Consider the following 13,564-nt stretch of genomic DNA (forward strand, 5'->3'; position numbering starts at 1 on the left):
GAGCCAGGGAAAATGGGTACCTTTGGCTGACAATCCTTGTCAGAGAAGATACAATTATCCGAGGAGAATACCAGAGTGTTACTTTAGAATTTTATTGCCAGCCCTAGAAAGATCCAAATGCTCGTTCATAAGAAGTTCCTAGGATGAAGGAAACCTGGAATAGCACTTAGACAATCTTTGTGGGTTGTTCTTTAGGATACTATGTGCCAGACACTGTTACATTTCTTCATTTGTCTCTCCTTAGAGCCATAGCTTGTTAGATTCTTGCTTTCTCTTTTAAAAATATTATGATCATCATCATTATTGTATTGATGTGACCAATCTGCTGTGACCAATACTCAAGAGAACAATTTAAAAGGAGAAAAGATTTTTGTCTCAAAGTTTCAGAGAGCTCACTCCATGGTGATCTGGCTCCATTGGATTTGGGCTGTGGTGGGAAAGAGAATCATGGTAGAAGACTATGGAGAAGCAGAGCTGTTCAGCTCATGGTAGTCAGAAAGGGGAGAGGAAATTGGTGGGTGGTAGAGGGAGAGACAGAGAGAGAGAGATAAAACAGAAAGGTGCTAGTGGGCTTCTTCTACCTTATCCTTTTTGTCTGTGCTGGTGATCAAACCCAAGATCTCACACACCACAGGCAGGCATTTTATCGCTGAGCCCCAGCCCTTCTTGTTCTTTCATTCTATTTAGGCCTTCAGCCCAGTGGATGGTGCTATCAACATTCAGGGCTGACACTCCTTCCTTGGCTAATCATCTTTGGAAATGTTCTTATCCCACTCCACTCCTCCTTATCAACAGCAGAGATGTTTTCAACTGTGCTACTCAATAAAATCACATTGAAGATCAAGGTTAACCATCACCTCTTTGAAGGAAGTGGAACCACTGTCTAAGGTAAGGAGGCAGGTCGCCGAGGCATGCTGGACCAGAGTGTCAGGACAGAATAGAAATCTCTATACCTATACCTATATATATACCTATATTTATAGGTATATACCTATACTTATAGGTATAGCTATAGGTATGCAGGCGTGTGTGTGTGTGTGTGTGTGTGTGTGTGTGTGTGTGTGTGTGTATTGAATCAAGAGAGTTAATCTCAGATAGAAGCATTTTGGGAAAAATGGCAGTTGCAGGTGACTCCACCGAGTAGTGTCTGGAACTTAGTCACAGGCCCAACAGCATGCACATCTCTCATTATCTGATGACCTTCCTGCCATGCATGTACTTCAGGATTTGTAAAAGTGTGCAGGTCATTATCACGGCTGTCATTTGACCTTGAGCTGGCTCATTCTAGGAGGGCATCTCTATCTAGTGCCTTGTTGCAGTTTCCAAGGACCAATCTAGTTTCCACGTGCTTGAACCATTTCTTTCTCTTCTTCCTCTTTTTTTTCCCCTTAGATATCAGCTAATAGCACGTGCCTTGGAACTCCAGCACAACATAAAGTCTTTGTCGAGGCACAAAGGTTGGGTCTCCCTCCCCTCCTCCCTGTGCTTCTTGCCCATCCTGCTCAGCCTCTGAAACTGCCTCCAAGAAATTGGCTACAGGACCCAGGCGTCATGTCTGAGCTATTTATCAGTGAGAAGGTGAGGGCAGCTAATCAAACAGCTAAGAAAGGAGTTGGGAGATTCTTCATGCCTACAAAAGGTCCTTTAGTACTAGCACCAGTTTGGGAAGCCTTGGAGCCTTAGGTTCAGTTTACTATTCAAAGCCTCCTCAGTGCCCCCACGGAAAAACCAGCCCTGCAGGCAGACAACACAGTCTACTCGCCCCGCCCTGTCCCGCCCCGCCCTGTCCCGCCCCGCCCCCTGCCCCGCCCTCTCCAACCCCCTCCTGTAGCCTTCAAACACGTTTCTCTCCAAGATGCCAGGGAAGCAAGGCCACACAGCAGCCACAGGTTATCTTATCTTCTGGGAGAATAAATGAAAACCTGTTTTCAGCAAGCAGCTTTTCAAGAAGGCGGAGTCGTCCTAAGCACTGACTGACTTCTGGATGCATTCTGGCTCTGATAATTCCAGAATATCGCCAGGGCACCTCCTCCACTGTGCGCTCCTTGTTGGAATATACGTTGTCTTTACAAGGCACAAATAGTTGAACTGCATAATGTAACCCGATGTTCTGACAACCTCACTTATACTCAGGCTAAATTTAAAGGTCACCACGCAGAGAAATAATGGCAAGGGAATGAAAGGGCCTTAAACATGGATCTCACAGACATTTCCTCATTTTGAGAGTTTTATACCATAAAATAGAGGCACAATTGCATGTGATCTTAAAAAAATATTTATAACTGGAGAACCCATTTCTTGGGACTACAGCAGCTTTTTATAAAATGCCATTATGCCTCAGTGTGAAGTGGCCCGGCTGTGCCTTAGATGGTTTCTACTGTACTGGGAGTGCTCTGCTTTTTCCTCAGAGTTTATCTGCATCTGCTATGTATAAGAATAGGTTGTAAGGACCAAATGGTATAAGGGAGAGATAATTCCCATTTATCTTAAGATTACAGTTTAGTATTGAAGAAAGACATGGAAACAAATCAAAACATTGAGAGGGTATGAGGTGACACAGGAAACAGGTCTGTGGGTGTGCACATAGAAGGAGAGTCTGCAGTTATCCTGAAGGGTGGACGGCACTTTCTTCCAAGAAGAAATTCTTCTGTTGAGTATTAACAGGTCAGCACGAAGAAAGCATTTTCAGAGAGAAGTATGACACAAAGAAAGAACAATGCACATAAATGTTGTGCAGGCGAGAGGGAATATCATGGCCGGCCCTAGAGACAGTCTAAACCAGGGTGGAGTCACAGTTTCAAGAATTAGCTTGGGGATGTTGCACTAAGGGAGAGATGCAGGAATGTGGGGGTGGTGGGTTAAACTACTGAACAAACAAAAACCAAACCAAAACACCCCCCTAAAGCCAGCCCCCCAAACAGTGTGTATAGCATCCCAGCCCTAAGACCAGATATGTGCTGAAAAGCCTAGTGTTCCTCGGAGCATAGCAGAATGCTCTTCCCCACTGATGCTGTTTTACCAGTACACCAATAAGGACCACAGTCTAACACACAGTGGCTCAGTGTGAACAAGCACAGAAGGCGCTGGAGGCAGGGAGGCTTCAGCATCTTCAGCTACTCCAGGCTGAGGGATGGATGATGAAGGCATGAATTCATGTGCTGGAAAAACACACAAGGAAAGAGAAGAGATATTCTAGAAAAATATCTAGATAACGAGGGCCCAAGGCTTCGCCAAATTAATAGAGGCATCAAATTAGAGCTCTAAGACTAAGAGATTATCTTTGGGTGGATATACCTAAGCATACCATTCTCAGACTCAGGAAAGCAATACGTAGAAAGGAATCCTGGGAGACACACAAGCATGGGGATATCAGATGGTAACCACCAATAAGTACTATTTTCTATCAATTAAAATGAATACACACACACACACACACACACACACACACACACACACACACACACACACACACACACACAAAACCGACAAGAGGAAAAGCGTGAGAATCACCCAGACTCCTCTCACTAGAACTATGAAAGGATAGAGAGAACAGGGAAATGGGGTCGAGAGAAGTGTCTGTGGGGTGTTTATGAGGATTGCATCGAATCTGCAGATACTTTGGGTAAGATCTGAGTCATTTTTACAATATTAATTTAGTCAACCCATGACTTGAGAAGGTTTTGGATTGTCTACTGTCTTCAGTTTCTTCTTTTAGCATCTCAAAGTACATATTTCAGTGTTTTTTTCATATCCTTGGTCAGGTTATTCTAGGTATTTTGTGTTTTTTTTTTTTTTAAGCATAGGGTCATATACTATCAGCAAGTACTAATTTGAGTTTGAATTTCTTATGTGTACTCCCTCCCTTTTTTCTTTTTCTTGCCTTATGGCTGTAGCTAAGAATTTGAGGACAGTATTGGGCGGGAGTGCAGACACTGGCCACCCATGTCTTATCTCTGACTTATGAGCTCATTTACACTGCCTGATTTACATATGTTGAGCCAGCCTCTTGGTATCACTGGAATGAAACCAAGATGGTTGGTGTAGGTGTTCTGGAATTGGGTTGGCAAGAATTTTATTGCGAGCTTTTTTTGTCTATGTCCATTAGGGAAGTTGGTCTATATGTTTTTTTCTTTGTTGGGTCCTTCTCTGATTTTGGTATCAGGAATTTGCTGGTTCATAGAATGGAGATATTGTTAGCCCTGCTTTAAGGGTTTCATATAGTTCATCAGTAGATTCATCCATCCTGGTTTTTAAATTGGAAACTTTATTATTATTATTATTATTCCAATCTCATTGATATCTTTCTATTGTTTGTATATTTCAGATTTAATTCTTTTAGGCTATACATGTATAGGAATTTATCAACTTCTTTTAGATTTCTCAGTTATTTAAACTGTAAGTTCTCAAAGTACTTTTAAATGATTCTGTGTAATTTATTAAAATCCATAGTAACATTTTAATCCCTGATTTTGTTAATTTGGAACCTTTTTAAAAATTTAGTTTGCCTTGGTGTTTGTCAATCTAATTTAATATTTTAAAGATCCAACACTTTGCTCCTTTCTTTTAGTCTCCATTTTATTAATTGATGCCCTTATCTTTGTTATTTGTGGTCATTTTTCTGGTCTTGGCTTGTTTTTGCTTTTCTAAGGTCTTCAGATAGATGTATACATTTAGGTGCTCAAGAAATCCAGAGCTATCAGATCCTGTAGGAGTAAAGTTACAAGTGGTTGTGAGCCACTATAGTCAACTAGGAAACAAGCCTAGGAGGGCTTGTTTAGATTAGGTTTATCTCTTTAGCTGTGCGTGACCCCATTCCATAGGCTGAAGGCCAGGACTGAGTGGAGTAGGAGAGTCCTCTGAGCACCAGAGTGCATCTCTTCAGGCTTCCCGACGGCAGCACAGTATGACCATCCACTGCAAGTTCTGGCTGCTGTGATTTCCCTGTTGCAATGGATGCCTAAGCAAACCTGCTCCTCCTTGTTACTTTTGTCATAGCAACAGAGGAAGTTTAGGAACGTAGAAGTCAACATCAGAAGACACATACATGTGACTGGCATGTGGCCTTGACACGATGCCATGAGAAGTTTTCTTCTTTCCTCCATGATGCTGCATTCTGAGAGTCAGCAAATCTTAATTGAAGGGAATTTTCTGAATATCTCATTAGCATTCCTCAAAACTGTTGGGCTCATAATAAAAAAAAAAGGCTGAAACATCACAACCAAGGGGAATTTAGGGAGACAAGAAGACCAGATGCTGTGTCAGATTCTAGCTAGGTTCATGGAACAGAAAATAGGATATTGCTAAAGATTAAGGAAGATAGAATAAATTTATAACATTCAATTAATAATGGCATATCAACATTGGTTTGTTAATTATGACAAAATACCATACCTATATCTACATAAGATGTTAATAACAGGGAAATTACATTTGGAGCATATGGGTGAATTTTGTATAATCTCTGTAAATTTCTGTAACTGACTCTTTAGTTTCCTTATGACAAGCTATCACGGATATTAGGTTAAAAGTAATTCAGGTGGCTGGGGAGACAACTTGGTAAAGGGTTTGTTTTGAAAACCCTAACTTTAATCCCCAAAACCCACTGGAGGAAAGCTGGAGAAGGTGGTGCACACTTGTAATCCCAGCCCTTGGGAGGAAGAAAGAGGGAGTCCCTTGAGCGTCTGGCTAGTTAGTCAGTCTAGCTGACGTGGGGAGTTCTAGGCCACTGGGAAACCTTGTCTTGAAACAAGGTGAACGGAGCTTCTGAGGAATGGCATATGAGATGTTCTCTGGTTTCTACATGACTGTATTCACAAGTGAACCCATCATAAGTGTGTGTGCGCGCAGGCAGATAGGGACATATATACAGAGAGAGAGGAGAGACAGGGAAAGAGGGAAAGGAGAAAGAAGAGGGAGAAGGGGGTGAACTAAGCCAAGGCTTTAATAGGAATCACAAAGAGATGCTAAGTAACTAGGGTAGAACCCTCTACTCTTCATTATGCTGTGTCTTTACCCATAAGAAGTCTTACACATGGCAGAAGATGGCTGGGGATCAAGAGACTTATGGAACAGGCAAAATCCCCAGGATTTTAGGTCAGGCATGGTGATTCCACCAGAGGTGCTTTTATCCTTGAGGAGAGTTTTTGCTATCCTAGGTTTTTTGTTATTCCAGATGAATCTGCCAATTGCCCTTTCTAATTCGTTGAAGAATTGAGTTGGAATTTTGATGGGGATTGCATTGACTCTGTAGATTGCTTTTGGCAAGATAGCCATTTTTATTATATTGATCCTGCCAATCCATGAGCATGGGAGATCTTTCCATCTTCTGAGATCTTCTTTAATTTCTTTCTTCAGAGACTTGAAGTTATTTTTTTTCCATTTTTTATTAGGTATTTAGCTCATTTACATTTCCAATGCTATACCAAAAGTTCCCCATAGCCACCCACCCCCACTCCCCTACCCACCCACTCCCCTTTTTTGGCCCTGGCGTTCCCCTGTACTGAGGCATATAAAGTTTGCGTGTCCAATGGGCCTCTCTTTCCAGTGATGGCCGCCTAGGCCATCTTTTGATACATATGCAGCTAGAGTCAAGAGCTCCGGGGTACTGGTTAGTTCATAATGTTGTTCCACCTATAGGGTTGCAGATCCCTTTAGCTTCTTGGGTACTTTCTCTAGCTCCTTCATTGGGGGCCATGTGTTCCATCCAATAGCCGACTGTGAGCATCCACTTCTATGTTTGCTAGGCCCAGGCATACTCTGACAAGAGACAGCTATATCAGGGTCCTTTCAGCATAATCTTGCTAGTGTATGCAATGGTGTCAGCATTTGGAAGCTGATTATGGGATGGATCCCCGGATATGGCAGTCTCTACATGGTCCATCTTTTTATCTCAGCTCCAAACTTTGTCTCTGTACCTCCTTCCAAGGGTGTTTTGTTCCCACTTCTAAGGAGGGGCATAGTGTCCACACTTCAGTCTTCATTTTTCTTGAGTTTCATGTGTTTAGGAAATTGTATCTTATATCTTGGATATCCTAGGTTTTGGGCTAATATCCACTTATCAGTGAGTACATATTGTGTGAGTTCCTTTGTGAATGTGTTACCTCACTCAGGATGATGCCCTCCAGGTCCATCCATTTGGCTAGGAATTTCATAAATTCATTCTTTTTAATAGCTGAGTGGTACTCCATTGTGTAGATGTACCACATTTTCTGTATCCATTCCTCTGTTGAGGGGCATCTGGGTTCTTTCCAGCTTCTGGCTATTATAAATAAGGCTGCTATGAACATAGTGGAGCATGTGTCCTTCTTACCAGTTGGGGCATCTTCTGGATATATGCCCAGGAGAGGTATTGCTGGATCCTCCGGTAGTACTATGTCCAGTTTTCTGAGGAACCGCCAGACTGATTTCCAGAGTGGTTGTACAAGCCTGCAATCCCACCAACAATGGAGGAGTGTTCCTCTTTCTCCACATCCACGCCAGCATCTGCTGTCACCTGAATTTTTGATCTTAGCCATTCTGACTGGTGTGAGGTGGAATCTCAGGGTTGTTTTGATTTGCATTTCCCTGATGATTAAGGATGTTGAACATTTTTTCAGGTGCTTCTCTGCCATTCGGTATTCCTCAGGTGAGAATTCTTTGTTCAGTTCTGAGCCCCATTTTTTAATGGGGTTATTTGATTTTCTGAAGTCCACCTTCTTGAGTTCTTTATATATGTTGGATATTAGTCCCCTATCTGATTTAGGATAGGTAAAGATCCTTTCCCAATCTGTTGGTGGTCTTTTTGTCTTATTGACGGTGTCTTTTGCCTTGCAGAAACTTTGGAGTTTCATTAGGTCCCATTTGTCAATTCTCGATCTTACAGCACAAGCCATTGCTGTTCTGTTCAGGAATTTTTCCCCTGTGCCCATATCTTCAAGGCTTTTCCCCACTTTCTCCTCTATAAGTTTCAGTGTCTCTGGTTTTATGTGAAGTTCCTTGATCCACTTAGATTTGACCTTAGTACAAGGAGATAAGTATGGATCAATTCGCATTCTTCTACACGATAACAACCAGTTGTGCCAGCACCAATTGTTGAAAATGCTGTCTTTCTTCCACTGGATGGTTTTAGCTCCCTTGTCGAAGATCAAGTGACCATAGGTGTGTGGGTTCATTTCTGGGTCTTCAATTCTATTCCATTGGTCTACTTGTCTGTCTCTATACCAGTACCATGCAGTTTTGATCACAATTGCTCTGTAGTAAAGCTTTAGGTCAGGCATGGTGATTCCACCAGAGGTTCTTTTATCCTTGAGAAGAGTTTTTGCTATCCTAGGTTTTTTGTTATTCCAGATGAATTTGCAAATTGCTCCTTCTAATTCGTTGAAGAATTGAGTTGGAATTTTGATGGGGATTGCATTGAATCTGTAGATTGCTTTTGGCAAGATAGCCATTTTTACAATGTTGATCCTGCCAATCCATGAGCATGGGAGATCTTTCCATCTTCTGAGATCTTCTTTAATTTCTTTCTTCAGAGACTTGAAGTTTTTATCATACAGATCTTTCACTTCCTTAGTTAGAGTCACGCCGAGATATTTTATATTATTTGTGACTATTGAAAAGGGTGTTGTTTCCCTAATTTCTTTCTCAGCCTGTTTATTCTTTGTGTAGAGAAAGGCCATTGACTTGTTTGAGTTAATTTTATATCCAGCTACTTCACCGAAGCTGTTTATCAGGTTTAGGAGTTCTCTGGTGGAATTTTTAGGGTCACTTATATATACTATCGTATCATCTGCAAAAAGTGATATTTTGACTTCTTCCTTTCCAATTTGTTTCCCCTTTATCTCCTTTTGTTGTCGAATTGCTCTGGCTAGGACTTCAAGTACAGTGTTGAATAGGTAAGGAGAAAGTGGACAGCCTTTTCTAGTCCCTGATTTTTGTGGGATTGCTTCCAGCTTCTCACCATTTACTTTGATGTTGGCTACTTGTTTGCTGTAGATTGCTTTTATCATGTTTAGGTATGGGCCTTGAATTCCTGGTCTTTCCAAGACTTTTATCATGAATGGGTGTTGGATCTTGTCAAATGCTTTCTCTGAGTCTAACGAGATGATCATGTGTTTTTTGTCTTTGAGTTTGTTTATATAATGGATTACGTTGATGGATTTCCGTATATTAAACCATCCCTGCATCCCTGGAATAAAACCTACTTGGTCAGGATGGATGATAGTTTTAATGTGTTCTTGGATTCGGTTATCGAGAATTTTATTGAGTATTTTTGCATCGATATTCATAAGGGGAATTGGTCTGAAGTTCTCTATCTTTGTTGGGTCTTTCTGTGGTTTAGGTATCAGAGTAAATGTGGCTTCATAGAATGAATTGGGTAGGGCACCTTCTTTTTTTTTAAATTTTTTATTAGGTATTTAGCTCATTTACATTTCCAATGCTATACCAAAGGTCCCCCATACCCACCCATCCCCACTCCCCTACCCACCCACTCCCCCTTTTTGGCCCTGGCGTTCCCCTGTACTGGGGCATATAAAGTTTGCGTGTCCAATGGGCCTCTCTTTCCAGTGATGGCCGACTAGGCCATCTTTTGATACATATGCAGCTAGAGTCAAGAGCTCCGGGGTACTGGTTAGTTCATAATGTTGTTCCACCTATAGGGTTGCAGATCCCTTTAGCTCCTTGGGTACTTTCTCTAGCTCCTCCATTGGGAGCCCTGTGATCCATCCATTAGCTGACTGTGAGCATCCACTTCTGTGTTTGCTAGGCCCAGGCATAGTCTCACAAGAGACAGCTACATCTGGGTCCTTTCGATAAAATCTTGCTAGTGTATGCAATGGTGTCAGCGTTTGGATGCTGATCATGGGGTGGATCCCTGGATATGGCAGTCTCTACATGGTCCATCCTTTCATCTCAGCTCCAAACTTTGTCTCTGTAACTCCTTTCAAGGGTGTTTTGTTTCCACTTCTAAGGAGGGGCATAGTGTCCACACTTCAGTCTTCATTTTTCTTGAGTTTCATGTGTTTAGGAAATTGTATCTTATATCTTGGGTATCCTAGGTTTTGGGCTATTATCCACTTATCAGTGAGTACATATTGTGTGAGTTCCTTTGTGAATGTGTTACCTCACTCAGGATGATGCCCTCCAGGTCCATCCATTTAGCTAGGAATTTCATAAATTCATTCTTTTTAATAGCTGAGTAGTACTCCATTGTGTAGATGTACCACATTTTCTGTATCCATTCCTCTGTTGAGGGGCATCTGGGTTCTTTCCAGCTTCTGGCTATTATAAATAAGGCTGCTATGAACATAGTGGAGCATGTGTCCTTCTTACCAGTTGGGGCATCTTCTGGATATATGCCCAGGAGAGGTATTGCTGGATCCTCCGGTAGTACTATGTCCAGTTTTCTGAGGAACCGCCAGACTGATTTCCAGAGTGGTTGTACAAGCCTGCAATCCCACCAACAATGGAGGAGTGTTCCTCTTTCTCCACATCCACGCCAGCATCTGCTGTCACCTGAATTTTTGATCTTAGCCATTCTGACTGGTGTGAGGTGGAATCTCAGGGTTGTTTTGATTTGCATTTGGTAGGGCACCTTCTGTTTCTATTTTGTGGAATAGTTTGTGAAGAACTGGAATTTGATCTTCTTTGAAGGTCTGATAGAACTCTGCACTAAACCCATCTGGTCCTGGGCTTTTTTTTTTTTTTTTTGGTTGGTAGAGTATTAATGACTGCTTCTATTTCTTAGGGGATATAGGACTGTTTAGATCATTAACCTGATCCTGATTTGACTTTGGTACCTGGTATCTGTCTAGAAATTTGTCCATTTCATCCAGGTTTTCCAGTTTTGTTGAGTATAGCCTTTTGTAGAAAAATCTGATGGTATTTTGAATTTCTTCAGGATCTGTTGTTATGTCTCCCTTTTCATTTCTGATTTTGTTAATTAGGATGCTTTCCCAGTGCCCTCCAGTGAGTCTGGCTAAGGGTTTATCTATCTTGTTGATTTTATCAAAGAACCAGCTCCTCGTTTGGTTGATTCTTTGAATAGTTCTTGTTGTTTTCACTTGGTTGATTTCGCCCCTGAGTTTGATTATTTCCTGCCATCTACTCTTCTTGGATGAATTTGCTTCCTTTTGTTCTCGAGCTTTTAGGTGTGTTGTCAAGCTGCTAGTGTGTGCTCTCTCTACTTTCTTTTTGGAGGCACTCAGAGCTATGAGTTTTCCTCTTAAAAATGCTTTCTTTGTGTCCCATAAGTTTGGGTACATTGTGGCTTCATTTTCGTTAAACTCTAAAAAGTCTTTAATTTCTTTCTTTATTCCTATATTGACCAAGGTATCATTGAGAAGAGTGTTGTTCAGTTTCCACGTGAGTGTTGGCTTTCTATTATTTATATTGTTATTGAAGATCAGCCTTAGTCCATGGTGATCTGATAGGATGCCTGGGACAATTTCAATATTTTTGTATCTGTTAATGTCTTTTTTGTGACCAATTATATGGTCAATTTTGGAGAAGGTACCATGAGGTGCTGAGAAGAAGGTATATCCTTTTGTTTTAAGATAAAATGTTCTTTAGATATCTGAAAAATCCATTTGTTTCATAACGTCTGTTAGTTTCACTGTGTCTCTGTTTAGTTTCTGTTTCCACAATCTGTCCATTGATGAGAGTGGTGTGTTAAAGTCTCCCACTATTATTGTGTGAGGTACAATGTGTGCTTTGAGCTTTATTAAAGTTTCTTTAATGAATGTGGCTGCTCTTGCATTTGGAGCATAGATATTCAGAATTGAGAGTTCTTCTTCGAAGATTTTACCTTTGATGAGTATGAAGGCCCCTCCTTGTCGTTTTTTGATAACTTTGGGTTGGAAGTCGATTTTATTTGATATTAGAATGGCTACTCCAGCTTGTTTCTTCAGACCATTTCCTTGGAAAATTGTTTTCCCTGCCTTTCACCCTGAGGTAGTGTCTGTCTTTTTCCCTGAAATGGGTTTCCTGTAAGCAACAAAATGTAGGGTCCTGTTTGTGTAGCCATTCTGTTAGTGTATGTCTTTTTATTGGAGAATTGAGTCCATTGATATTAAGAGATATTAAGGAAAAGTAATTGTTCCTTCCCATTATTTTTGTTGTTAGATTTGGCATTCTGTTCTTGTGGCTGTGTTCTTTTAGGTTTGTTGAAGGATTACTTTCTTGCTTTTTCTAGGACGAGGTTTCCGTCCTTGTATTTTTTTTTTCTGTTATTATCCTTTGAATGGCTGGATTTGTGGAGAGATAATGGGTGAATTTGGTTCTGTGGTGGAATACTTTGGTTTCTCCCTCTAAGGTAATTGAAAGTTTGGCTGGGTATTGTAGCCTGGACTGGAATTTGTGTTCTCTTAGTGTCTGTATAACATCTGTACAGGCTCTTCTGGCTTTCATAGTCTCTGGTGAAAAATCTGGTGTAATTCTGATATGTTTGCCTTTATATGTTGCTTGACCTTTTTCCCTTACTGCTTTTAATATTCTATCTTTATTTAGTGCATTTGTTGTTCTGATTATTATGTGTCAGGAGGAATTTCATTTCTGGTCCAGTCTATTTGGAGTTCTGTAGGTTTCTTGTATGTTCATGGTCACCTCTTTCTTTAGGTTTGGGAAGTTTTCTTCAATAATTTTTTTGAAGATATTTGCTGGTCCTTTAAGTTGAAAATCTTCACTGTCATCTACTCCTATTATCCATAGGTTTGGTCTTCTCATTGTTTCCTGGATTTCCTGGATGTTTTGAGTTAGGATCTTTTTGCATTTTGCATTTTTTTTGATTGTTGTACCAATGTTCTCTATGGAATCTCCTGCACCTGAGATTCTCCCTTCCATTTGTTGTATTCTGTTGCTGATGCTTTTATGTATGGTTCCAGATTTCTTTATAGGGTTTCTATCTCCAGCGTTGCCTCACTTTGGATTTTCTTTATTGTGTCTGCTTCCCTTTTTAGGTCTAGTATGGTTTTGTTCATTTCCATCACCTGTTTGGATATGTTTTCCTGTTTTTCTTTAAGGACTTGTAACTCTTTAGCAGTGTTCTCCTGTATTTCTTTAAGTGAGCTATTAAAGTCCTTCTTGATGTCCTCTACCATCATCATGAGATATGCTTTTAAATCTGCGTCTAGATTTTCGGGTGTGTTGGGGTATCCAGGTCTGGCTGAGGTGGGAGTGCTGGGTTCTGATGATGGTGAGCAGTCTTGGTTTCTGTTAGTAAGATTCTTATGTTTGCCTTTCATCATTTGGTAATCTCTGGAGTTAGTTGTTATAGTTGTCTCTGGTTAGAGCTTGTTCCTCTCATGATTCTGTTAGCCTCTCTCAGCAGACCTGAAAGACTAGCTCTCTCCTGAGTTTCAGTGGTTAGAGCACTCTCTTCAGGCAAGCTCTCCTCTTGCAGGGAAGGTGGACAGATATCTGGCGTTCAGACGTGCCTCCTGGTAGAAGATGAAGGCCTGAAACAGGGCTTGTCCCAAAATCTGTGTAGCTTCTGTAGTCCACACTCTCACCTGCGCAGAATAGTCTCGGTGGGATCTGGGAAACAAGATGTCTCCCCCAGATGCTGTGGCAAAGCCCTCCCGGGCGGGGC

The 13,564-nt window shown here is 41.2% G+C and overlaps 1 long non-coding RNA gene across 1 annotated transcript in view; it reads left to right on the forward strand.

The window, feature by feature from the left end:
* Positions 1-713: 713 nt before the first annotated feature.
* Positions 714-13,564, forward strand: part of Gm40296 — a 62,964-nt gene continuing 50,113 nt past the window's right edge. Inside the window, exon 1 of the long non-coding RNA XR_868403.3 lies at positions 714-888. This is a non-coding gene — a long non-coding RNA (predicted gene, 40296). The remainder of the gene's footprint in view (positions 889-13,564) is intronic.

The sequence above is a fragment of the Mus musculus genome, chromosome 5 (genome assembly GCF_000001635.26).
Source record: "Mus musculus strain C57BL/6J chromosome 5, GRCm38.p6 C57BL/6J".
Lineage (NCBI taxonomy): Eukaryota > Metazoa > Chordata > Mammalia > Rodentia > Muridae > Mus > Mus musculus.